We start from the raw sequence: 24953 nt of genomic DNA, 5'->3' as shown, positions 1-24953 counted from the left end.
ATGAAACTTAACCTAAGTGCTTACGGTCCATCACGACCCGTTGAGGTAGCTTATGCCACCCTAACGCGTCATTCGCGTAGAACGCGTATGGAACGCCTAACATTGCGACCACAAGGTATAACCTCGGAAGGTTATAGCTATGGTCACCTAATATGTTTGGTCGGATCCTAAAGATCGACCAAATGGGTCGGGTTCGAAAGTATAAGCGATGGTTTAGATCGCTTACCTTACGACCCTATATAAGCACTATACTAAACGTGACGAGCTAAGCATGTTAGAACATGCTTAACTAAGTTTAGAAAACAGGTTTGGCATCAAAACAAACGGCTTTGATGCTCACGAGTAGTTTGGTTACAAAATACGCAAGAATGCGCATTTTGGCCGAAACTACGACTCGTCACTGAGCCTAGATAACGGGGTAATCAGTAGGTATGGTCACTACGGACCATAACCATCGTGATCACGCTCACGTTATGAAGTTCCATGAACTTCGCATCGACCATAAGCTGGTCAATGCAGAAAGTCAACAAAACGTTGACTTTCGGACTCGAAAAGCGAATAAAAGAGCGAAAGAAGACTTACGGAGGGTCCCCGGGTGCTAATCTAGATCAAATAGCGCAGGTATGAAACAATGGTTCCAACTTAGAGCTTTAGATCTGATTCTTGTGGGTTTTTACACAAAAGGGGGGGGGTATTTATAGGAAAAATGGAACCGTTAGGATCGTTTATCGAATATCGTGCCGCGATCTCGAGCGTACACTTGTCAAATTCTTGTGGTAAGTCAGAAATTGCCCCTTGGCTCTTGATTGGGTGAAAGGGCATTGCCTCTTGATCGAACGAAAGGCCAACTGCATTAAATAGATACATTGAATCTGTCTGACAGTCTCACGCACCCCGCGTAAGGATTTGGTAAATCCTTACGTGCCCCGCCTAAGGTTCCCAGATCAGAATTTACAATTTTGGTCCCTGCACTTCGGAAACACGTATTTTGGCCCATTTTTGGCACGTTTAAGCCCCTTTAACCTCATTTAAAGGCTCTAAGATGAAGTTAAAGTGTAGGGGACATGAAATATGCTCAAAAATATTCCGGATGTCGGTTCGTTTGGCCGTACGATTGCGATGTTCGCTTAATTACGACGGAATGCGCATAAGCGCGAAAGACGATCCAAATGACGCGACGAATGGATTTTTCTCATGCCCAACACTAAGGCATAATATAAGGATGCTTACATAAATTTTTGGGTGTCCGGATGTATTCAGAACGTAAGTTATGCGCGAAAGTGCAAACTTATGCACTTTTTGACACTTTTAGTCCCTGAATGATCCAAAAGTTTATTTTAGCATACCAAACCCCTCAAAGCCTATTTCTAAGCTATGTAAAGGATATTTATGGTATGTTTAACTTATGGACATGTCCCGGAATGTTTGTTACAGTTCAGATTGGCATACTTTCGTAGTTTGTCAAGTTTAGTCCCTGTAAGCGAATTAACTTGTTTTTGCCATACCAAAGCCTTCAAAACTTATTTCTAAGTTATGTAAAGGTTATTTAAGGTATGTTGAGTATATGTTGATGTTCCGGAGTATTTGTCGCATTAAACTAAGTACGTTTACGCACCAGTTTGCGTAAAATTCTCTAGAAAGCGATGTAGAGTTTGAATTTGAACAAAAGTCAAAACATGAAAAATGAAAAACACAACCAAAAAAACATTGGGATCAAATAACATTATTTTATTGATAATTGAACTGTTCACAATGATTACAAGCACAAATGTTACATGAAGGAAGATGGATCGTATTATTTCATGGACCGTTTGTGGGTCCCAAGCCAAGATGATCTTCGTGCTTTGCTTATGGATGAGGCCCATAAGTCTCGTTATTCTATCCATCCTGGCTCAGACAAGATGTATAAGGATCTTCGTACTCGGTATTGGTGGCCTGGTATGAAGAAAGACATTGCCTTGTACGTTTCAAAGTGCCTTACTTGTCTCAAGGTTAAGGCTGAACACCAACATCCTTATGGTCTTTTAGAGCAACCAGAGATTCCAGTTTGGAAATGGGAAAACATTGCTATGGATCTCATTACTAAACTCCCGCGCACTAAGAAAGGTCATGATGCCATCTGGGTAATTGTTGATCGTCTTACTAAATCAGCGCATTTCTTGCCAATCCGTGAGGATTTTTCTGCTGAAAAGTTGGCTAAAATCTATGTGGATGAAATTGTATCCCGACATGGTGTTCCTTTGAACATTATTTCTGATAGAGATGCTCGCTTCTCTTCTCGATTTTGGAGAACCATGCAATCTGCTATGGGGACCCAACTCAATCTGAGCACAGCCTATCATCCACAAACTGATGGCCAAACTGAAAGAACAATCCAGACTTTGGAGGATATGCTTAGAGCTTGTGTGATCGACTTCGGTGGTAGTTGGGATTCACATCTTCTATTGATTGAATTCTCCTACAACAACAGTTATCACTCCAGCATCAACATGGCTCCTTTCGAGGCTCTCTATGGTCGAAAATGTCGTTCACCAGTCTGCTGGAATGAGATAGGTGAGGCTCAGATTACTGGACCTGACCTCATTCTGGAGACAACTAACAAGGTAAAGAAAGTTCGTGATAACTTACAGGCAGCTCGAAGCCGTCAAAAGAGTTACGCAGACCTAAAACGCAAGCCCTTGGATTTTCAGGTCGGTGATCGAGTATTACTTAAGGTCTCACCTTGGAAAGGTGTGATCAGATTTGGAAAGAAAGGAAAACTTGCACCTAGATACGTTGGACCATTCCAGATCGTCGAAAGAATCGGTAAGGTAGCCTACAGACTTCAATTGCCTCCTGAACTTGGAAATGTTCATCCAACCTTCCACGTATCCAACCTCAAAAGGTGCTTAGCTGATGAGAACCTCCACATACCTCTCGACGAAATTCGTGTTGATAAAACACTCCACTTTGTTGAGAAACCTGTGGAAATCATGGATCGGGAAGTCAAATGGCTTAAAGGCAAGCGCATTCCGTTGGTTAAAGTTCGCTGGGAATCTAAACGTGGACCTGAGTTTACTTGGGAACGTGAAGATCAAATGAAGGCGAAGTATCCACATCTATTCCCACGAGTTTCCTCTAAACGAATTTCGGGACGAAATTCCCACAAGTAGGGGAGACTGTGACATTTGTGCTTGTAGTCTTTGTAAACAGTTCGGTTATCAATGAAATAAAGTTATTTGATCCCTATGTTTGTTTCTTTATGTTTAATGTTTTCCATGTTTTGGCTTTTATTCGATTTCAAACTCTATATCGCTTTCTAGAGAATTATACGCAAACTGGTGCGTAAGCGTAATCAGTTAAATGCGACAAATACTCCGGAACATCAATTTATGCTTAACATACCTTAAATAACCTTTACATAACCTAGAAATAAGTTTTGAAGGCTTTGGTATGGCAAAATCTAGTTTATTCGTTTGCAGGGACTAAAATTGACAAACTGTGAAAGTATGCCAATCTGAACTGTAACGAACATTCCGGAACGTGATCATAAGTTAAACACACCTTAAATATCCTTTACATAGCTTAGAAATAGGCTTTGAGGGGTTTGGTGTGCTAAAATAAACTTTATGCTCATTCAGGGACTAAAAGCGTCAAAAAGTGCATAAGTTTGCACTTTTGCGCATATCTTACGTTCTGAATACTTCCGGACATCCAAAAATTTATGTAAGCATTAAAATATTATGTTTTAATGTTTGGCATGAGAAAAATCCATTCGTCGCGCAATTTGGATCGTTTTTCGCGCTTATGCGCATTCCGTCGTAATTAAGCGAACATCGCGATTGTACGACCAAACGAACCGACATCCGAGATATTTTTTAGCATGTTTTGAGTTCCCTATACTTTAACTTCATTTTAGAGGCTTGAAATGAGGTTAACGGGCCTTAAACGTGTCAAAAATGGCCTTAAACACATGCAGGGACCAAAACTGTCATTTTTCAAAGTTTTTGCTGATCTGACACCCCCAGGCGGCCCGCCTGAGTTTTCATGGATCCTAAAGCGGGCCGCATCAGGCTCCCAGATGTGAAAAATTGTTTTAAACAGCTGGTTGCAGCTGTTTTGCACCTCCAAACCACTCTCAAATGGTTTTTAAACATTCTATGGGTTGTTTTGGGACTCCCATGGTTTTATAAATCAATGGGCTATAGGTGGACGGCTGAGATTTGATCACGCTTTGCGAGGAACGATCTTAACGGTTCACCAAATCCTATAAATACCCATCCATCCCCAAGGCAAAACTCACTTGAATTCTGAGGTTGCTCTCTAAGTTGGGGTGCTTTGACACTTCATACCTGAGAGTACTCGGAATTCAATCTTGCGGGGACCCGTTGTAAGTATTCTTTCGTTCTTTTATTGCTTTTCGAGTCCGAAAGTCAAAACTTTGTTTGACTTTCTGCATTGACCAGTTATGGTCAATGCGAAGTTCGTTTGAACTTCATAACGTGAGCGTAATCACGATGGTTATAGTCCCTAGCGACTATACCTACTGATTACCACGTTATCTAGGCTTAGTGACGAGTCGTAGTTTCGGCCAAAATGCGTTTTCTTGCGCATTTTGTAACCAAACTACTTTAGGGTATTAAAACCGTTTGTTTTAATACCAAACCTGTTTTCTAACATTACTAAACATGTTCTAGCATGTTTAGCTCGTCGCTTTTAGTTTTTGTGCTTGTCTAGGGTCGTAAAGGTAAGCGATCTAAACAATCGCTTATGCTTACGAACCCGACCCATTTGGTCGATCATTAGGATCTGACCAAACACATTAGGTGAACATAGTTGTATAGGGAATAACCTTCCAAGGTTATACCTTATGGTCACGCCGTTTAAGTAGTTGTATGACAAATGGTTCTTATGCCTTAGGTAAATTACCAAAATGCCCTTTTTACACTAAAATTCATTTTAAACTTATGTAACATAATTTTTGACACCTAAACTGATTTAGCAACAATATTAAGTGTGTTAAGGCATATCTTGCTTGTCATAGGGCTAGTTAGGCGTTTCAAGCGCGTTTTACGCAAACGACACGTTAAAGTAGCATAAGCTACCTAAGCGGGTCGTAACGGGTCAAAAGCACTTAGGTAAGGTTTCGTTTTGGTATGAAGGCTTTGTCAAACCATATTACATAAGTTCCCACACTTATTTGGTTTACGAACCCTCATACTACCCGATCCTCCGATAGGTCCGTTTATTAATATAGATGCCTTTATAGGTGCCGTTTGATTCCGTGATCTTCTAGCATTGCTTGGTGGTTATCCTACGACTTCTAAGCAATCTCAAGTGAGTACATAGTCCCCTCTTTTACTGTTTATCAAACATTTTGGGGTGAAACACATGTGCCTACTTGTTACTTTCGTGCTTTCTTGTTTTCACATCATATGCTTGCTATGTTCTTTAGTACACTCATAGTACATGATTTCATTACATTGTTTTGCTATGTATGTTAACTTAGCATGCTAGCACATTGATTTACATTACATTACTTTGCTATATATGTTTACATGGCATATTAGCACATTGATTTACGTGACTTTTCTGCTTTGTATGTTTATTTAGCATACTTAGCACATTGTTTTCTCGTAACTTGCTTACATTTGGTATGACATTTGGTATGCATAAACGGTTCTTTACTACATTCATTAACATTGATCACGCCGCTCGGTAGTAGGTAGTGGTACCATAGGACTTGACAAATCCCGTTCCTGACATCCTGGGTTGGTGTGGATGTAAGGAATGACTGAATCCGTGAACATTTTACTTTGATAACCTTTACTCTAAGGTTATCCTGCTGTCTCAAGGCTTGAATGTAATGCGTTAACTTACCGCATAAATGTTTGTATCAATAAAACAAGTTTTCTACTTGGCAAAACATAACTTTTTGATTCATTCAAAATACTTTGTTTTGTTCCTTTTACTTGTGGTTAAGTATTCTCATTTTGTTACTTACCATACATAACTTTTGTTTACACATAACTACATGACTATATTTTGGACGTTTAAACATATGACAATGGTATAGACAAGAACAATTGATGATTGGTTTAAACATGGACTTTATACATTGGTGGTTGTTTAATGACTTGAGTAACGGTATGGGTGTAGTACGATACAAACATGGTGGATACGCCGCTGGTAGTTCCTATATATAAGTGCTTGTATTGTATTACATGTCATAGCGTTATTTAAATCATTTAGTTTGGACTTATATACTTTTACACGAATAACACATTTTCACAAGACCACGTTTTACAAAAACAACTTACTTTATACAACTTATTTTTCTTGGTTATTCTTTAACCATACATAATCCTTTTATTTATACTTATCATCAAACTTTATCGCTTTCCAAATGATTTACAAAACAAAACATTTTACAGGGTTCATGACTGACTTTTATTAAACACTTTTCTTAAACTTATAAGTCAAGAATCCTATTTTCACAAAACCTATGTTACTCACTGGCATTTTTATGCTAACGTACCTATTTTTCACATGTGTTTCAGGAGCAAATGCGTAGAATGATCGTGACACGCTAGAGTGGACTTGGGCCTTAGTGACATAAAACAGAACTAGACGTAGTTTAATTACGTCATGTGCTCTTTATTTCTGTAGTTTTAAGACAATGTAACTTGTTGGTTCTTGTTTGAAACAATGTAATCCACCCCTGGGTGATGAATAAGATAACATTTTAATTACCTTGGTTGTGGAACAATAATTCTGTTACAACACTCCCCGATGTTTCCACCATGATTTGATGTTTTACGTGGTCGGGGTGTGACAGAAGAGTTGGTATCAGAGCCAATGGTTATAGGGAATTAGGTTATTAGTAATGCTTTGACCTAGACTATAACCCTTCTAGGACCCCAACACAAGTTGTCTTGTGTTTAGATTTTAAAACATGCACTTCACCTATCCTTAGGTGATCATCAAAACAAGAACCCAGATTTCTAAAACGATTTCTGAAAAACAATTCTCTATTTTTTAAATGATTTATTTTATTGTTTTGAACCCTTTTGACTTTTCAAATTGATTATCAACACAATTGCTTTGACACACGATACTATAGTGATCCTTGTACTTAGCTCGTTACCATCCGAAGTTGTAACCTTTATTTGTTATATTGAAGTTTGGTGATCGGTAGTTTCCATCACCCGAGGTTTTTTATGCCGGAGATCATTCGTTGATCAAGGGATTTTTCCTCGTATGAATCCTTGTGTCACTTGTGCATTTTACATTTAAGTGATCCTTCACTTTGTTCATCATACCAAGCATCATTCCCCGTTTACATAAAGTTTGGTTGCATTATCTTTAAGTGATTTTTGACCAAAACAGTTTGGCGCCCACCGTGGGGCAATTGGTGCTTCATTCATAAGAAAACTTTTCTGTTGGTGATCATTCCGAAAGTGTAGCATGGCTTCATCGTTGAAGAATACTTCCACAGCGTTGTCTGCAGTCAATTCATCTAATGGCATTCCACCTTTGCCTCCACCACCAGCTGGATCTCAGAAAAATGCTGAGAAGAGACCAACTCCTATCTCCTCTAAACCATCATCTTCTGCTCCAACTTCTTCTGTTCCCAGTACTAGTGATATATTTACTTTGATTTTGCAGATGAGGGATCGTATGCAGCAGCAGGATGAAACTAATGACAGGATCCTCAGAGAAATCGGAGATCTCAAAAGGCAAAAGAAAACGGCAGAGGATCATTCCCCACGGATGCCCAAATCTTTGAATTTTGATACTCCAATGATTACTTCTCAGCCATCAGGGGTCCCAGGCATTCAACATATGGGTGAATCAAGAGGAGTGCATTTCGGCCCAGCAGCAATGACTCAGGCACCAGGATCATATTTCCAACCAGCAGGATCCTACACTCAGCATATGGGATCCCTCATGAGCTTAGGATCCTCCTTTGTTCCAGGATCATCCGAGGTTCAAGGATCCTCCTTTGTTCCAGGATCATCCCAGGTTCAAGGATCCTCCTTTGTTCCAGGATCATCCCAGGTTCAAGGATCCTCCTTCATTCTAGGATCATCCCAGGTTCAAAGATCCTCCTTCGTTCCAGGATCATCCCAGGTTCAAGGATCCCTTCAGATACCAGGATCCTTGAAGAATTTGCAAACAGGAAGTCTAGATGTCCATCAAGGAGATTTTATTCCAATGCAAACCATTGCTTCCACTGGTCCCTCCATCATCCCAGAATCCCAGCAACATAGATTCACATCCAATGTTCCTAACTTGAACCCGATGGGAGGTAACACTTTAAATAATTCTTATACCACTAACCATGGATTCATGCAGGATATAGGTATCAATCATGCTATGGCTAGAGAACTACAAAAACTGAAGGATATGATATCAAGTGTCCCAGGGGTAGTCAAACCTATCCCGGAGATTGCAGATGGAAGCCATAAGGTATCTCGTTTTGCACCACCAATCTGTGATGCTGAGATACCCAAAAGGTTCCACATCCCTACTATGAAGTTGTATGATGGTACAACGGATCCTGAGGAACACATAGCACAATACAGGGAAAGGATGGAGATCAATCCAATTCCAGAAAAGCTAAAGGAAGCATGCCTATGCAAAGGATTTGGATCCACTCTTACTGGATCAGCTCTTAAATGGCTGCTAAGTCTTCCCCCTTATTCTATTACTTCGTTTGCTAGCTTAGTTAACTTATTCAATAACCAATTTTCTTGTAGTAGAAAATTTGAACGATTAACTAGTGATTTATATAGGGTAACTCAGGGTCATAATGAATCATTAAGGGATTATATAACCAAATTCAGTAAAGAATCCATGGACATTCCCAACTTGGATATGGCCACAGCTGTTGAGGCCTTCAAAATGGGATTGCTTAGGGATTCACTGTTCTATGATGATCTTGTTATGACACCATGCAGGAACCTAGATGAAGTAAGAACTCGTGCACTCAGGTTCATCCGGCTAGAGGATGACAAAAGGATCCAGGAAAGACAAGTAGGATCCTCAAAACAAGAAAAGCAAGGATCCTCTTTCAAAAGCAACAGATTCAAATCCTACAATAGGAATGACAACCAGAACGTGCATGCCATTGACCAAGAAGAGGATGATGAGGATTATCCGCCGATTTCTGAATATTGTTTTTCCGTTGATAATCATGAACTAATCCTTGCAATGCAGAATCTAGGAGAAAAAGCCAGATGGCCCAGAAAAAGTGACAAACCAGCTGGAACTAAAGACAAGTCAATGTGGTGTGCATACCACGAGGATTTCGGGCATTTAACTGAAGAATGCATCGCATTAAGAAAGGAAATTGGATATCTGCTAAGCAAGGGGCATTTAAAAGAGTTGCTGGGAAGAAAAAAGCAAAGGACTCAGGATCCTGAAAGGATCCCTGAAAAAGCTCCAGCCCCTCCGGCAAATGCACAAGTGATCAACTTTATTTCTGGAGGATCAGACATATGTGGTACATCCTTCTCGGCAGCTAAAAGGCATGCAAAGGAAGCTAAAATGGATAACGGAGAAAGACCTATTCGAACATCAAGTGTCTCGGAAGGAAAAGTTATAACCTTCGATGAGGATGATAGAATTAACATCCAGGATCCTCATCATGATAGTCTAGTCATCACTCTCTTTATCTCTAACCATTTTGTCCGCAGGATCCTTATCGACGGAGGAAGCTCAGTAAACATTATCCAGCTTGATGTTCTGAAAAAGATGGGTATCCCTGAATCAGATATCACACCAAGATCCTCCGTACTTGTGGGATTCAGTGGCGAGACTAAGAAAACCCTGGGGGACATCAAACTCCCAATTTATGTGGAAGGATTACATAATTATCAAAAATTTTGTGTTATTGACTGTTTGTCTTGTTGTAATGTTATCCTTGGCAGACCCTGGATACATGATATGAAGGCAGTCCCATCCACCTACCATCAATGTGTGAAGCTCCCTAGCCCATGGGGAATAATCAGATCGACAGTGATCAGCAGGAGGCTAAGGATTGTTACACCTCGTCAATGAAACCAGCCTCGAAGCCAAGGGAGCAATAGCAATTACAGTATCCTCCAAGGAATGTCTTGGAGGCGAGAGAACAGGATGTGGACGAAATCCTTTTGGATCCTAATGATCATGAATCAAAAATCTATATCGGATCACGGATCCTTGGCAAGATGAAAGAAGACATAGTATCCTTCCTCAAAAGAAGAAAGTCTACCTTTGCATGGAAACACGAGGATATGACAGGTATATCTAAGGATATTATCACTCATAAACTTGGCATTGACAGATCAATCAAACCAATCCATCAAAAAAGGAGGAAGTTTGCACCGGAAAGAAATGCTATTATCCAGGAAGAAGTAGAAAGATTACTTCGAGCAGGTATGATTAGAGAGGTAAAGTATCCAAAATGGCTAGCCAATGTGGTCGTTGTTCAAAAGAAAAACGGAAAGTGGAGGGTATGTGTCGATTTCACTGATTTGAATAAGGCATGTCCCAAGGATCCTTTCCCATTACCCCACATTGACTCCATGGTGGATGCAACGGCGGGGCATGAACTGTTAACCTTTATGGATGCATCATCTGGATTCCAACAAATTCAGATGGAGCCATCTGACCAAGAGGATACAGCCTTTATGACCCCAACCGGTTTATATTGTTATATTGCTATGACTTTTGGATTAAGAAATGCAGGTGCAACATATCAAAGACTCAAAGACTGGTAAACATGATGTTCAAAGATCAAATTGGACAAACTATGGAAGTATACATAGACGATATGGTTGTAAAATCCAAGAAAGCTGAGGATCACCTAAGGGACTTGGAGGAAGCATTTGATATCCTTGATAATTATAACATGAAGCTTAATCCTTCAAAATGTCACTTTGGTGTTAAAGCAGGCAAATTCTTAGGATATATGGTAACCCAGAGGGGCATTGAAGCAAGCCCGGAACAAATCAAAGCTTTAGTGAATATCAAATCCCCTGCCAACGCTAAGGATGTGCAAAGGCTAACAGGCAGGATAGCAGCTCTAAACAGATTCATATCCAAATCCTTAGAAAGATGTAAAGAATTCTATGATATCCTAAGAAAAAATAAAAAATTCGAGTGGACTGAAAAGCATGAGAATGCTTTACAAGCCCTAAAAGAATACATGTCCTCAGAACCAGCATTGATGAAACCAGAAAAAAGAGATGTGTTATCCTTATACCTTGCGGTATCCTCAAAAGCAGTAAGTGCAGTCCTTGTTAAGGATCATGAAGGTACACAATATCCTGTCTATTATGTAAGTAAGAGTTTACTTGATGCTGAATCCAGGTATTCACACCTTGAAAAACTTATCCTTGCATTAATTATGGCATCTACTAAACTAAGACATTATTTTGAAACCCATGTTATTGTTTTTAGAACTAATTTTCCAATTAAGAATGTCCTCAGGAAACCAGAGATGTCCGGAAGAATGGCTAAGTGGGCAGTAAAGCTTAGTGCCCATGATATAAGATATGAGCCCAGAACAGCCATCAAATCTCAAGCATTAGCAGACTTTGTGGCTGATTTCAGTAGTGATCTACAAAAGGAAGCCGAATTGGAAGTCCAGCAGCTGGATGAAACTAAGGATCCTTGGATACTACACACTGACGGATCCTCAAATGTCAAAGGCACGGGGCTTGGTATACTACTAAAATTGCCACAGGGGGACATAATACCCCATTCCATAGCTTGTGAGTTCCAAGCCACTAATAATGAGGCTGAATATGAAGCCTTAATCGCTGGCTTACAAATTGCTAAGCATATGGGGATCAGGTATCTTGAGGTATACGCGGATTCATTGTTAATCACTAATCACTTTAATGGATCCTATGCTGTTAAAGGTGAAAAACTAACCAAATATTTAGAGATAGTCAAAGAATTGGCACTCTCCTTTGTTTCTTTCAGTTTAACACAGGTACCAAGGGAGGAAAATACAGAAGCTGATGCATTGGCCAACCTAGGATCATCTTTGAAGATCCCAGAGGATATAAGTATCCCCATCATCCATATCCTGGCTCCTGCTATCGAAAATCAGGCGGCCATGGAAATAGAAGAGGATTCTGCAATGATCCCTAGTGAGGATACTCAATCATGTTCAGGATCATGGATCTCACCAATCATGAGATACTTATAACACGGGGAGATTCCTATGGGAGAAAATCATAGGGCTTTCAGGATTGAGGTATCCCAATTCACAATCTTAAATAATGTGCTATATAAACGATCTCTTGCAGGACCATATTTAAGATGTATCGAGGATCCTGAAGTCCAAGAAGTGTTAAAAGACTTCCATGAAGGAGATTGTGGAAACCACACTGGGGGCAGAGCGTTGTTCTCAAGGATCTTAAGGACAGGATACTACTGGCCAACTATGAAAAGGGATGCTATGGAGTATGCTAAGAAGTGTGATCCTTGTCAAAGACACAGCAATATCCTTCATCAGCCGGCTGAATTTCTACATCCTATACCATCCTCTTGGCCATTCATGCGATGGGGAATGGATATAGTTGGCAAGCTCCCTAAAGCACCTGGTGGAAAAGTATTTATGCTTGCCATGACTGACTACTTCTCCAAGTGGATAGAGGCTGAAGCTTTTGCCCAAGTCAGAGAAAAGGAAGTTATATCCTTTATTAAGAGAAACATTATAACCAGATTTGGCATTCCTTCTGAAATTGTATGTGATAATGGTTCCCAATTTATTGGGAGCAGGACTACTAACTTTTGTTACAGTTGGGGAATTAAGATGATAACATCAACACCAGTCCATCCACAATCTAATGGTCAGGCAGAATCATCCAACAAGATCATCATCAACAATCTGAAGAAGAAACTTGGATCCAAGAAGGGGAAATGGGCAGAGGAATTGCCTTATGTGCTTTGGGCTGATAGGACAACTCCCAAGAATGCTACTGGTCAAACACCCTTCTCTTTAGTGTTTGGGGCAGAAGCAGTGATCCCAACAGAAATGGTGGTTCCAACTGCTAGAACAAGTACTCGTGATCCTGAAGGAAATGCTGCAAACCTAGCTCAAGACCTGGATACTATTGAAGAAATCAGGGATCTGGCTAGGATAAGGATGGCTAGCTACCAACAAAGAATGGCTGGTGCTTACAATAAAAATGTCAGAATAAGGAAATTTCAAGTGGGGGATATGGTATTGAGAAAAGCATTCCAAAACACCATCAATCCTACTGATGGGAAATTAGCACCAAAATGGGAAGGCCCTTACTTGATTGAAGCCGAAGCAGGAAAGGGGGTATATAGATTGCTAACCATGGAAGGAAATTTGTTACCAAGAGCCTGGAACGCTGTTCACTTAAAGAAATATTTCATGTGAACAGGATCCTCCTGGCACATATGATCCTTACATTGAAAGCATCCTCGAAGGATCCCAGTGATGTCAATGATCCTTACTCTGGTAAAATCATAATCCTAAACTATTCCATTTTCTTACTTTTACCTAAGGATAAGGATTGTTGGTGCATTACGTCTATTGACTTCGTCTTGTATCATGTAATAGGTTAGGATAGGTTAGAATAACCAGTGCACGAGGTTCGAGAAACGAGAACTGGTGAATTAGCATTGTGGACCGCTTATATGGACATTGTCCATATAAGCGAACCAGTTTAACACACCTGGATCGCTTATATGAACATTGTTCATAAAAGCGAACCACACAACTTATCTGGATCGCTCATAGAGTATGTCCACAAAGGCGATCCAGAAACTCTATAAATAGGGTGCATGGTTGTTTCATTGGGAACGACTCGGAATTTGTAACGAAGTGCTGCCGATTTGCTTCCAGGTTGTAAACATTGCTAAAATCAATAAAGTGAAGCATTATATTTAGTTTGAGCATCTAATTCACTGATTCCGCCTTTGAATTGGAAAACGACTCTTCTGATCAACTCATTCAGGGTCAACGACGATCCTACAAGTGGTATCAGAGCTCAGGAAGAAGAGTTCAGCTCAAACTTGATCCGTTTTCTGTCTTCTACACCTTCTTTTTCGATTTAGACAAGTTTCCACGGTTAAATTCGGACGAATTTTTCACAGGACGTGTATTATTGAACAATAATAAACCCTAGAAAGTTTCAGACTAAAATTCAAACTAATAACAGGTTAAAACATGTTCGAAATGTGGATCGCTCCAAATGACGTCATGATGAACCGCTTTTAGGTCAAAGTTTGGACCGCTTATTCGTACACATTTGGTCCTGGTTCGCTCCAAAGATAACTCGGACCGCTCGAAAGTTTATCCTGATCCGCTCATTAGTACAATTTTGGATCGCTCATTTGTCCGTTTTTGAATCTGGACCGCTCCAAATTACTTTCTGGACCACTGATTTGAACAGTTCTGGTTCGCTTATTTGGACTTCTTTTAGTCTGGACCGCTATTTTGTACATTTCTGGTCTGGATCGCTCGAGTGACATATTCTGAACCGCTCATACGACATATTCTTGGACCGCTCATATGACATATCCTAGATCGCTCATGTGACAAGTCCTGGTTCGCTCATACGGACATATCTGATTCGCTTATTTGGTTGTTCGTTCATCTGTCAAATTGTTGGTTCGCTCGATTGAATTGCTGGGTTCGCTTTTATGTCAACGTGATTCGCTTATTTGTCAAGTGTAGATTTCGCTTGTTCGTTCAGTCCGATTTTCATCTGAGTGTCAAGATTATTTCACGACAATTGAGTGTTAGTGTATTCCAAGTTACTTGATACTGTTTAAACTGATTGAGTTTGTTTGTTTGCTTCCAGGTCATTGTTTTCAAGTGATTAAAGATGTCAGATTTTGGAGAAGAGTTTTACAACACATTTTACAACGCATTTACTTCGGAAGATGTACCAATTACTCCAAAGAATGCTACAAAAGTGATATCGGAAAGCTTGAGTTATGATAATGTGTACGGGAATCATCAAAGACCACCAAAGCTCATGAATATTGAAGATTATCACTGGTGTTATGAAAGATTTGAGAATTGGGTTCAAGCATATGCATATGATAGTTGGATTTGTTTGACGCTGGGATACAACAAACCAAGAAATGATAGACGTGAGTTGATTAATCTGAAAGATTTCACAGCGGATGACAAGAAAGAACATTCAGCAGAACTGAGAATGAAGATACTTCTTCAACAATCTATCAGAGAGGATATATTTTCACTGCTTCAGTATGGTGAAACGTCTAAGTCGATTTGGGAAGCATTAAAGTTGAAAGCTGAAGGAGGAAAAGATATCAAGAAGAACAAAATATCTCTGCTGAAGAAGGAGTTTGATATGTTTAGCTGTATGAAGAATGAAACAGTTCGTCAAATGATCGAACGTTTTTGTCATCTGAAGATTGAGTTAGAGAGGTTTGATATTAGAAAAGAAAGAGAAGAGATGGTGGATAAGTTGGTTGAAGCGTTACCTCATGAAGATGATTGGAAGACATATGTGATTGTGTTGAAGAATGATATTAAGTTTGATACTATGTCTTTAGATCAATTGATTGAGAAGATAGAGGGGCATGATTTGTTGATTCAAAAGCAAAATAAGATGTCAAGTTCTAACTATCAACAAAATGTTGGGTTGTACTATCGAAAAGGGTTGATACAGAGCAATGAGTCCTCAAGAAACAATGAGTCTCCAAGGATCAAAACAGGGTATACAGCTGAAAAGACAAACGAGTTGCCAAAGAATACCTCTTCTAGTTTTGATCCGGGGTATCATGCATCGTCGGCAACTGCATCGTCAACTTCAAACTCCAATGTTGATTGGAAGAATTCTCCTCTGCTGAACAATGAATTTGCTCAACAGCATATGAGCTTCCTAGCTTCCATTCTGGTATCGTATGAAGGTTTGATAGCTGGAAAGATCGGAAATCCTAATTTGACAAAAGAGGATTACGATCAGGTGGATCCAGAAGAAATGGAACTCATGGATATTCGTTGGTGCATGGCAAGTGTCATCAGAAGAGCTCAAAGATTTATGGAGATCACTGGCAGGAACTGTTTGGAAGGGCCGAGTACGAAGATGAGTTTTGATAAGAATAAAGTCACTTGTTTTAAGTGTAAAGAAAAAGGTCACTTCAAGAGGGAATGTTCAAACAACAGAGCTGATGATAGTATAGATCCGTTCAGTAATGATTATTACAAAAAGGCTATCTATCACAAGAATGCCGAACAGTCAGCCAGAAAACAAACTGATGGAGGATCATCCAGAGAGAAGAAAGCTGCTTTGTCTTTCTGTAGTCAAGCTGTGGAAAGTTTGAGGATGGCTATGAAAATATGGTTCAAATTTTGGATTTTTCAAAAAATTTGTAAGATGCAGGTTCACCTAGTGGTATAATCTATGATGATGAGGAGTATGATTGGAGCCAGCATGATGATGAGGGTGTCAACTTGGAAGCTAAAGCTATGGTAGCAGAAGTACAGCTGACACGAGAAGAAAGACACGCTCGAATGAGATAGGATGACGTGTACAATGCTTACAGAGAAGCCACATGGGCTGGAAGGTGGAGCAAAGATAAACAATGTTATGTTGATCCTGAAGGAAATCCAACTGTTGATCCAAAGACAGTTGATCTTGAAGCATTGGTTGCTGCTATTCCGACTGTGGATGTCTGGTGTAAAGGTCTTAGAGAAAATCCAAGATACAAGCAGCAAGTTGAAGAAGGAATTAGAAAAGTCATTTTTGCAAGTCTGGAGAAGAAAAAGAAGAAGACTGTCGAGGAAATTGTGATTGAGAGCAAGGAGATGGTGAATGAGGTAAAGAAGGTTGAAAAGAAAATTGAGGAAGGTGCTGAAGAAAAGGAGCTAGTGGTTGAAGAAGCTCAGATACAGAAGACTGAGGATACGACAGTGCCAGTCATTGAGGTAATAAGTCAAACTAATACTTCTGTCAAAATTGATAATGAAGCTGAACAACAATGCAAGAAATGCATGGAAACATGCAGTGCTTGTATTGAGAAAGAAGAAAAACTCAACAACAGGGACATTGAATTTACTAAAATAGAAAATATTTTCAAAGAAAAATGTCATGAGATGAGTGAAAATGAAAAGTTTTTGAAACAAGAAAATGAAAAATTGAAATTAAAATGTGATGATTTTGAAACAGAAAACATGAAATTAAAAGAAATGTGTTCAGCTGTTTGCAACGAATGTGTTCCAAAAGAAATAAAAATTCAAGAGTTGCAAAAAGAATATGATGTTACGAAATTGTCATATGAAACTGTAAAAGAAGCTTATGAAACGTTAAAAAGTAAAGTCAAAAGTCTAGATGATAGATTGTGTGCTTGTCAAAGAAACACTAAATTTCTTGAAGCAAGATATGAAGATAAACAAAGGGTGGTAAACCAATATATTGATGATGTTGCTAAGCTTAAACAAGAATTGGCAGACAAAGAAAAATTGGTCAATAAATTGCAAAGTTATCATTCATCGTCATATATTCTGGAACGTATTTTCAACATCACACCCGATGAGAAAGCGTCTGAAAAGAACAAAAAGGGAAAAGGGTCTGAATTTCATCAAGTTCCACCACCGTTGGAGAATAATTATACATTCTATGATGGCGAAAAGGTGGAAAAAGTTATCAACATGGTTGATCAGTTACCCGACAACATCGACGTGACTTACACCAAATCTGATGATATCAGTGATTCAGAGGTGGTTGGTAAGGTTGTTGAAAGAATTTTTCAAGAAAACTCGGTTGAAACAAGTAAAACTGAATCACAAGATGAAGATGAAGGAAATCTTCATGATGGTTATCTAAAGAACATCAAATCTGAAGAAAATTTGAATGATGATTCAAAGGGATTGGTTTATACCATGATTGGATCAGACAGATTATTCTTGGATGTTGTCTTCCCGATTCAGAATGTGATCTCAGAAAAGGTTGACAAAGTTTTCAAAATGGTTGAAATTGAAAAATCTGAAATTTCAAAATTTGCTGGTAAAGGTCACAAAACTTTTTATAACAAACCGGGTGGCAACAAGAAGAACATGAAGGCTGGGTTGGGTTATAAAAAGAAACAAAATTGGAAGAAAAATGTGACACCAAATTATCAAGAAAAAATGAGGTTCGTTAAGGGAGATAGTTTAGCAAAAGAAAAAGAAAACAAAATGAAACAATCTAATGCTGAGTTTGAGGTACAAAAGAAAAAGCGACAACCACAGGTCAAAGATGTGTCAATGAAAACATGTTTCAAATGTGATCAATTAGGACATCTTGCTCGCAAGTGTCAGAATCTAAAATCTGTGGATGTTGTTCAAAAGAAGCTTGATGTTACAAAACACCAATCTGAGAATGTGAAATCAAGGTCAACCAAATTTGATTCGAAACAAACTTGGATGTATAACATAAACAAGTTTGCTTCAAATAAAAAATGGAAATCAAATCCGAACAAATTTGATTCAAGCCAGACTTGGAGTTCTCACACATCCAAATTGAAAACAACACAGATTTGGAGACCACTAGTTGTTATGACAAAACTTCAACAAATTTGGAAACCTAAAAGTGTTGTTCAAAATCAAAAGGTTCAAAAAGGAACAAATTTTTACAGACGAGGTACTCCAGAAGGTCAAGTGTGGATGGTTAAGAAAAGTGTTGGGTTGATAAACAATGAAAACGTTGGGAAGGATCTAGAGAAACAACAACAAATTTGGAAACCCAAGATTGTTTTAAAAGAGAAAGGTTCAACTTCTGGGGTGAAAAAGTTTGAAGAGTCAATTCCAGTTGATTATGACGCAAACTTTCCACCACTTAAGGTTGAAAATTTTAAAATTCAAATTGCAAGAGTCAAGGTTACACCTAAGGCTGATCAAGCCTGGGTGGATACCATGTTTGATTAAACAGTTGGAATTGCCGGAGCTTCCTGGATCGCGAAGCATGAATCGGCATCTATTTCTTTTGATTGAAATTATTTGTATATTTGATAAAGTTTGAATGTGCAGGTACTCAAGGGTGGTGAAGACTGTCAAATCCAACAAGTGCCTGGCGTTAGCATATGAAGAAGATCCCCGGTTTGGTCAGACGGGGAAAGTATGTGTTTGATTGTGTGTAAATTTTTGAACAATTTGAGATTTGTTTGTGTGGTGTTTGTTGGTTGGTTGCTTTCTTGGTTGTTGGTTGATAGATTGTGATAGACTGTGATGGTTGTGATAGTTGTAGTTTAAATTTGTTTGAATTAGGAGTGATGGACTATGCCGAAACCCTCACGGCGGAACAAACATGATAACTTACAAGTTGAAGAATGGTTTTCTAGCAGTCAAAATCAATGGGTTGTAAATCATGGGGGTACGTTATGTTTTCTGCGAAACAGAGCATAAGATGCAGAAAATGGATGGCGAGACAAAGCTATCAGTATCGGTTTGTCAAATTTCTTTAATGTTTTTGCATTTTAGGGGGAGAAATATTATTAGAAAATACAAAAACATTAGAAAATTTGAAAAAGTCAAAAACAAGATAAAATCAAAAATTTGAGTTTTGCGTAAAAAGAGGAAATGATAGTACATCAGTAGACAGTTACAGTATGCTAAAGAAATGTAATGATTAAATAGCATTAAGTGGTCTCACTGATGATATGTCGATAGGTTTTTATACATTTAGTAAACATGATATGTCGTGATATGAACATTGTTCATAAAAGCGAACCACACAACTTATCTGGATCGCTCATAGAGTATGTCCACAAAGGCGATCCAGAAACTCTATAAATAGGGTGCATGGTTGTTTCATTGGGAACGACTCGGAATTTGTAACGAAGTGCTGCCGATTTGCTTCCAGGTTGTAAACATTGCTAAAATCAATAAAGTGAAGCATTATATTTAGTTTGAGCATCTAATTCACTGATTCCGCCTTTGAATTGGAAAACGACTCTTCTGATCGACTCATTCAGGGTCAACGACGATCATACAAGGATCATGTATCCTTCATCCTCCTCTCACGAGAATTTGAGTTCTAATAGTCCAGGTACCCTTAGCATATTATTGATAGTCTTCAAAAGCATCTCAGATCCTTGGGTTCAACCCCAGTTATCCTTGGGCTTGTCCCCAGTTTTCGCCTATAGCGCACGATGATCCTGGTATAGTTCATGTCTTTGGGACCAGTACCCACTCCAGGGGCTGATAACCTCATCGTACTGGCTATACCCAGGATCCTACGTATAATGGTAGACGTACCATACATCCGTTCCTAAGGTTTCTAACGTTTTCACATTAGCTAAGGTTTTGGCATTTTCATGTCACTAAGTTTGGATAGTCGCCAGTGAGGGCCATACTCCAGTTTACATACGATCCTTGGCTTGTCCCCAGTTATCCTTCGGGCTTGTCCCCAGTTATCCTTTGGGCTTGTCCCCAGTGATCCTTTGGGCTTGTCCCCAGTTATCCTTTGGGCATGTCCCCAGTTACTAACTTATCCTTTATATTGGCTTAGTCCCAAGTTATGTTCTATTTTTCAGGTTTTCAAAACTAAACGATTAAGGATCCTTAATCCTTATTATCCATTAAAGTTTCATTTATGGTTATCCTGATTAGAGGTTAGGATCCTAACTTGGATCCTCAGGTATGATCCTTAATTATTTTCAATTTCATTCATTATTTGTTTGAATAACCCTTAGACCTTGACAACTGAACCTACGATCCTTAAAATAAACTACTTTGAAAATTTTCGATTATAGGATATTTGATCCAGGATCATATCCTAAATTTCTTAAACATAACTTGCTCAACTTTTCTTACTCAAACATACATGTATCAAAACGGTTGGAAATTAAAAGGATAACAATACGAGATAAGCCAAAAAGATTAGAGTTATTTTATTAACAAAGGTTTGAAACCCTTCAAAGTTGTCAAAATTGCCAACCCACGTTTCTACCAGCAAAACGTGGCCCGTCCACATGGGTTGGCAAAGGGTGTCCATTGTTTGTGCGGTCATAGCATGCAGATAAATAAAAGGCGGCAGGATCACAATGGCTTCATCCCCCAAACAGAGGATCCCTCCACCATTTGCAATCCTACCTATTGTCTGAAGGATCCTGGATCCTTAATCCTAAAACTATTGTTCAAAGTTACAAACCATATTTGTTTAAAAACATCAACGAACACAAAAAAATTGGGCTCCGGCTATGTCTAGAAGTTTCCTTCATCGCCCAATCCTGCAGCTCAAACCTTCGCTGCACCATCACCACCAGCTCCACTTGCCTCTCCACCCTGATCCTTGCCAGCATCACCACCTTCAAGTATTGGGATCTCCTCAGCCTCCTCATCATCTTCCGAATCTGCCAGCCTCGCCTTCCAGCCCTCCACGTCCCATGTGCTCTTGTCGAAGGCAGGATCCTGAGCCTCCGCAGCCATCTGCAGCTGGATCTTATACATGGTTATCGCAGCAGAGACCTTGGCATCCTGGGTAATGTCATGCTTCTCATAATCAAAGTTGATCAGCATTTTGGCAGCTTCATCCTTGGTAGCCCGGAGCTCCTTCTCAAGATCAGCAATCTTGAGATCCTTCAGCACACCCATCTGTTGGAGGTCAGCAATTTGGCGATCTTGATCCTCGACGTGGCCAACATAAGTCTCTATTTCAGCAAATTTCTGCAAGGAAAACAAGGCATAACGTCAGAAACAAGTGATCCTCAAAACTGTCAGGATAACAAACAGGGGCAGTGATCCTTACCTCGTTGAAGTAGTCCAGAAACTGTTGGCGGAGCAGGGGCAGGCCTTGTAAATCCTCAGAGGCCTTTCTCTTCTTTCCTTTACCCCTAATAGGTGCTTTAGGGGCCGACGCACTTGGGCTAGCAGCAGGAGTCTTCTTCCTTGCAGATTTGACATTAGCAAGATCATCAATGCCAAACTTTGAGGCAGACTTAGAAGATTTTCCAGCACCTACACAACCAAAATAAGATAAGTATTCTAATTAAACTTGAAAATCCTACATAGAATTACTTTCTAAATGAGGATACTTACTTGACATTGTGACAGAGGCAGAGGATACTTCTCGAGAATCTTGGGTAGCAACCTGGAAAGTTCTTGTCTCCGGATCAAGCTTCTTGAAGGCCAAAAGTCTCTCTTTTGCAGCAGGTGTCAACTTCAGACGAGAGATGGAGATAGCTGCACAATAAACAAAAAAAAAATATCAGTGATCCTCATCCTAAGGAACAGGTCTTATGATGATCCTTCCAGGATCCTCTATCCTACTATGAGTAGCCCACTCTTTGGGCAGATCCTCCCCATCAGGGACGGTATCTCTCCTAACGAAAAAGAACCGTCGTTTCCGGTTCGTGTCATTCTTGGTAACTTTGAAGACAGGGTCATCCTCCCCAGTTTTTCGCTTAAACAAATAGCGATGGGATCCGAAAGTGGTAAGATCATACATCTCCGCCAGCTCCGCCATACCAAGGTCTATCCCCTCTTGTTCAATGATCCTCTCAAGGGTATATAACACCCTCCAGATCATGGGCATGGCTTGGATATAGCAGATGCCAGTGAGAGAGAAGAAGGATTGAGTGAACTGTGGGAAAGGATACGAATATCCTATCAAGAACGGAGTAACAGGAAAAGCTACCCAAGTATCAGAAATAAAATCACTCAAAGCAGTAGGAGTGAAAGATTTGAAAAGGGTGTTCGCCGGAACGCAATGACGAATTTTGTCGATCTGAGAGTCGGTAAAACAACACCTCTCAGTGGGAGAATCCTTGATGATCCCCTGACCCTTAAAGGGACTGTTCTTCTTAGGATCCTTGTGCGGGGAGTTCCGGAGCAACATCTTTGCAGAATGATGGAAAGAGATAGAAAAACAGAGTAAGAGAAGGAAGAAAGAAGAAAAGAGATACCTGATTGATCTTCGGACGAGAATATAAAGGGAGTCTCTCTTGAATTTAAATGCAAATTGATCCTATCTCTAACTCCTATTTATAATGATGATTTGCAGGGCTGTCACTTCTGTGACGTAAGGTTTGCAACGGCTAGTCCGTCTCCAACGGCTAGTTATCCGTTAACTTGTTGCGGATAATGTTAGGGCTGGATTTTTATAATACATGATCCTTACATGTGATCCTAACCAGTGATCCTTGTTTCTTTGGCAGATAGTGATCCTCAGCAGAGTTCCAGGATCAGGATCACGGACCATCATAGGATCCTCATGCTAACAGTTGCTTTCATTAACTTTAATGTTGTTTTGCAGGAATGACTAGCAGGATCCGCTCTTAGCATCACAATCAAGGGACGCGTCTTTACAATTTTGGCACACGCTCAATCAGAGATGAACGTTGCAAAGGATATGGAAACTTGGCATGATTTAAGGGCGACAATTTAGGCTAGATTTACTTTTATTTCTAAAGGGGTAATGAGCTGATTATTAGTCTTTTTACCTAAAATAGGCCACCTACACTTGTATATATAAATACTCTTCCCCATTCGGAAGACACACAACACAATTCTCACATGCTTAGACACACACTACGATAGTGATCCTTGTACTCAGCTCATTATCATCCGAAGTTGTAAACATATTTTGATATATTGAAGTTGGTGATCGGTAGTTGCCATCACCCGAGGTTTTTTATGCCGGAGATCATACATTGATCAAGGGCTTTTTCCTCGTAAAAATCATTGTGTCTTTGCATATTTCATACTGAAGTGATCCTTTACTTTTTCAATAAACCAAGCATCATTCCCCATTTACTTAGAGTTTGGTTGCATTATCCTTGTGTGATTTTTAACCAAAACAGTTTGGCGCCCACCGTGGGGCAATTGGTGCTTCATTCATAAGAAAACTTTCTATTCGAAATCATTTCAAAGAGTTACATGGCTTCATCATTGAAGAATACATCCACAGCGATGTCGGCAGTCAATTCATCTACTGGCATTCCACCTTTGCCTCCACCACCAGTTGGATCTCAGAAAAATGCTGAGAAGAGACCAACTTCTATCTCCTCTAAACCATCATCTTCTGCTCTAACTTCTTCTGTTCCCAGTACTAGTGATATATTTACTTTGATTTTGCAGATGAGGGATCGTATGCAGTAGCAGGATGAAACTAATGACAGGATCCTCAGAGAAATCGGAGATCTCAAAAGGCAAAAGAAAACGGCAGAGGATCATTCCCCACTAATGCCCAAATCTTTGAATTTTGATACTCCAATGATTACTTCTCAGCCAACAGAGGTCCCAGACATACAATATATGGGTGGATCAAGAGGAGTGCATTTCAGCCCAGCAACAATGACACAGGCATCAGGATCATATTTCTAACCGGCGGGATCCTACGCCCAGCATTTGGGATCCTTCATGAGCTTAGGACCCTCCTTTGTCCCAGGATCATCCCAGGTTCATGGATCCTCCTTCGTTCCGGGATCATCCCAGGTTCAAGGATCCTCCTCTGTTCCAGGATCGTCCCAGGTTCAAGGATCCTCCTTTGTTCCAGGATCGTCCCAGGTTCAAGGATCCTCCTTCGTTCCAGGATCGTCTCAAATACCAGGATCCTTCCAGATGCCAGGATCCCTAAAGAATTTGCAAACAGGAAGCCTAGATGTCCATCAAGGAGATTTTATTCCAATGCAGACCATTGCTTCCACTGGTCCATCCATTATCCCAGAATCCCAGCAATATGGATTCACACCCAATGTTCCTAACTTGAACCCGATGGGAGGTAACACCTTAAATAATTATCTTACCACTAACCATGGATTCGTACAGGATACAGGTATCAATCATGCTATGGCCAGGGAGTTACAGAAGCTAAAGGATATGATCTCAAGTGTTCCAGGGGTAGTCAAGCCTATCCCGGAGATTGCAGATGGAAGCCATAAGGTATCTCGTTTTGCACCACCAATTTGTGATGCAGAGGTACCCAAAAGGTTCCATATCCCTACTATGAAGCTGTATGATGGTACAACGGATCCTGAGGAGCACATAG

This window comes from Helianthus annuus, chromosome 5 (assembly GCF_002127325.2).
Source record: "Helianthus annuus cultivar XRQ/B chromosome 5, HanXRQr2.0-SUNRISE, whole genome shotgun sequence".
Taxonomy (NCBI): Eukaryota; Viridiplantae; Streptophyta; class Magnoliopsida; order Asterales; family Asteraceae; genus Helianthus; species Helianthus annuus.
Note: the sequence above shows the minus strand (reverse complement) of the source record.